We start from the raw sequence: 3,371 nt of genomic DNA, 5'->3' as shown, positions 1-3,371 counted from the left end.
CCCACCCCCCGCCTTGGTCCCTGCCAGGTGGCCCAGGCCGTCAGCCCTCAGACTCCCCGGTGCTGATCCCTACATGCCAACCCCCAGGGCTTGTTTGGGAAGAGGGAGATGAGTCAGCACATTTGCCCGATGAGGCTGGCCTGGCGCCAGCACGATGCCTTGCCGGGATTCAACTGCCTGGCTCCAGCGGTAACTGGCATCTGGGGTCACAGCCGCCTCTCGGGTTCTAGAAATGAGCTCATCTCCTTTGGCTGCTCTGGGGAGACAGACGCCAGGGGAAGGGCAGGGCTGCCTCCTCACCAGCACCTCATGGAGCGGGGAGGGACCGGGTACAGTCTGAGAGGTCCCGACTCCTTATGTGACACCACGTTGCAGGCAAGGGCAGCTCTGGATATGGCCCCTCTGCAGCCCCAGCGGACGAGGGCTCCGTCCCACATATTTCTCAGTAAGATCCTCTTTTCTATCCTCCGAGAAGCAGCGGAGGTCCTCAGCTAGCAAAAGCCGAAGGACTGGAAGCATTAAACATTCAGGTAAATCAGCGAGGTGAGAAACACCCTCACTGCTGTCCCCAATCACTGTCTCTTCAAAGCTTCTTCTCCCGATAGTCGGTGGGGCTCCAGGACCTTACCTCTCGCACCCTGTGCACCTGCTCCTGCCTCAGCGCCTCTCCGATCAAGTTTATGCCGCCCTCTAGGCTCTTCACAAATCAACCAAAGAAAAGACTGGAATGAATCCTCTTTGTCCTCAGGGTCCCTTGAGCTCTCTTTGGCCTGGCGGTCCCTCCGGCTGAGGAAAGTCCTCTCTTAACCCCACTATGGTTTGACCTTCAGGGTTAGCTGAGGGTCCCCCAAGGAACGTTGTTGCTTCCCACGGTTTCCCTCATTTGGGGGGCTCCTTTCCAGACGCAGTGTTCTTGTCCTTCAGGGAAACAGGTCCCCGAGATTTCAGACATATGGGGGGGCCTCCATTCACAGAATTCAGAAAAACATACTGCCACAGGCGGTCCTGTTCCTGGGGACCCCACTTCAGAAGGGATCGGTCCCCGCGTCCAGAGACCACAGACGGCGGTACTGTCAGGGACGTGAGGGGGAAAACAACCTTAGCGGCTGAGGTCTGTCAGGGGTGATGCATAGGAATGTCCATCTTCCATAGTCCTCTCGACAACCCTGAGTGGGAACATTTTCACCCTTCTGTTCCACAGAAGAGGGAACAGAAGCTCAGGCATTTAGGGACTTGTTAGGGTCACATAGCTCAGAGAGAGCCCCATCTGCCCGCCTGCAAACCAATGACTGCCTCTTTCTGGCCGCACGAGGTGACACTACAGACTGGAAGAGTAACCGGTCCTTGGTCAGAGAATCCGATCGAGCGTTCGGACAGACCCCCTTGCCACCCCCACAGGTGCCCCATGACCCGCTGTGTGTTTCACTCACAATGGCGGCTCCGTGCCAACACCGCGAGCAGACGGCGAGTCCCTACCTGTGGCACATACCATTCCTGCCCGGATCCAAATTCCCACCGGAGTCTGGCAAAGAGGATTGAAAGGACGACCGAAGGAAGCAGCAGAGCCCTTTCCGGAGGCTCCACAATTCAGGGCCTTTCAGCCAAAGGCCCAGCTCACTCATCCCTCCCCATGTCGGTGGGCCTCACTGGTGGAAGACCACTGTCGTTGAGGGCTGCATGGGCCCTGGACTCAGAGCCTTTCCCCACTCACGATGATGGGGCTGCGGGACCACACAGGGGGCTACCGTGCCCCCTAAAGCGCCACCCTCTGGGTAATGACAGCAATGGCTGTGGCCGCTTAGGAAAGTCCCTTGCATGCCTGGCTTTTGGCCCTGTGGTTACCATGAAGAGGCTAGAATGGAGTCTCCGGGGTCCCCACTGGGGCCGAACCATTGTCAAAGTCAAAGCCAATTTTCAAATAGAGTCAGCCCTCAACTATTCATAGACTAAACAGGTTTAATCTGTACCTCCGCTTTCTCCTCGTCCTTCTTTTTGCCAGCAATGTTTTCGCTCTTCTCTGTGATATGCCCACCGGCACAGGAAGCGGTGGAGGCCTTCGGATTAGTCAGCACCCAGACCCATTAGCGATCCCAGTAAAGGGCTTAAGCAGCAGTTTGGGCAGAATATGGATTTTGAATAACCTTGCTGAGCTCATCCCCGCTAATCATGGAGAAGAGACCATGCCTTGAGTGCTTTGAGCCCTTCTGCTAAGTCTTGCTGTGAGAAGAAATAGAAGGACTGATCTCCACCCCCAGGGAGTGGGGTCCCAGGCTGAGGCTGGTCAGGATGAGAGGGCAGGCCATTCCCCAACCCCGCGCTGTCCCGCCTGGTAGGCCCACGATGCCAGTGTGCACGTACCCAGAACCTTCCAAGACCTGCCTCTTGTGGCAGACGGAGAAAATGACTTTTGAAGTAAATGAAGCACCCCGAGGTTTCCTCTCTCGAGTGGCTGGAGGTTTATATTCCCCAACCAAATAAGTCAGCAAATAAAATATGGAAAGTGGTTTCAAAAAGTTGAAATCACCTGAACTCACTTCCTGTAGAAGTTGTCATGTCTTTCCTAGCAGACAAGAAGACTGTCGAGGCTCAAGCTGGGTTGTATTTCCACAAACCACCGCCATAGCCTCTCTTTATATTATTAATAATAATAAATGCTAACAGATTGATATGGAAGTCAAGGATCAAGTCAAATGATGCACATGAAGATCTCTAACTCCGTGAGGTAGAAACTATTATTTGTTTGCAGAAAAGGAGATAGAGAAGGCAAGTCATGTGTTCCAGCTTGCTCAGCAGAAAGGGGATGAGAAGAAGGGGTCTTAATTTTCAGACGCCACTGTCTTTGATCTACAATGCAGTCCGTGCCTCTTCCCTTGACTGACAAAACCCCAGTAATAAAATCGGGGATCCCCAGACCTCTTTGCTCCTCTCCACCCACCTCCTGAATTTCAGATGTCTATCCCAGGTGTCTCCTCTGCTGGGCCATCCCTGCCATTTAGCTGTGAACCGTGTGCACCTCGTGTGGTCTCTATATTTATCTTCTCAAGGATTGTTAGGTCTTATAATTTAACTTTTCCTGTGATACGTTTTCTCCCCAGAGGAAGAGCATCATGGGGAAGGATGGTGTCCTATTCCATGCCTAGTGGAATTTGTCACTCTTCCTGGATGATCCCAGATGCAGGGCAAGCCCGTAATACCTATTTTCTGATCGCTTAGTTGACTGATGTAGGGGTAGAAACCACGTGGGGTGTACATCTAGTGTATGCTCATGGTGCTTAACACGGCACTAGGCATATAGTAAGCGCTCAACATTTTTGTCAACTTAAGTGTCAGGCCACCAGGAAGAGAGAGAGAATGAGTCCCACAGTCACCAA

General features: G+C 53.3%; 1 long non-coding RNA gene across 1 annotated transcript in view; it reads left to right on the top strand.

Annotated features, from left to right (window-relative positions):
- The window catches only part of LOC144234638 (uncharacterized), a 2,943-nt gene extending 365 nt beyond the window's left edge, over positions 1-2,578 (top strand). Inside the window, exons 2-3 of the long non-coding RNA XR_013336027.1 lie at positions 376-530; positions 1,399-2,578. This is a non-coding gene — a long non-coding RNA (uncharacterized LOC144234638). The remainder of the gene's footprint in view (positions 1-375; positions 531-1,398) is intronic.
- The last annotated feature ends 793 nt before the right edge of the window (positions 2,579-3,371 follow it).

This window comes from Crocuta crocuta, unplaced genomic scaffold, assembly GCF_008692635.1.
Source record: "Crocuta crocuta isolate KB4526 unplaced genomic scaffold, BGI_CrCroc_1.0 scaffold180, whole genome shotgun sequence".
Taxonomy (NCBI): Eukaryota; Metazoa; Chordata; class Mammalia; order Carnivora; family Hyaenidae; genus Crocuta; species Crocuta crocuta.
Note: the sequence above shows the minus strand (reverse complement) of the source record. Positions and strands in the feature narration are given on the sequence as shown.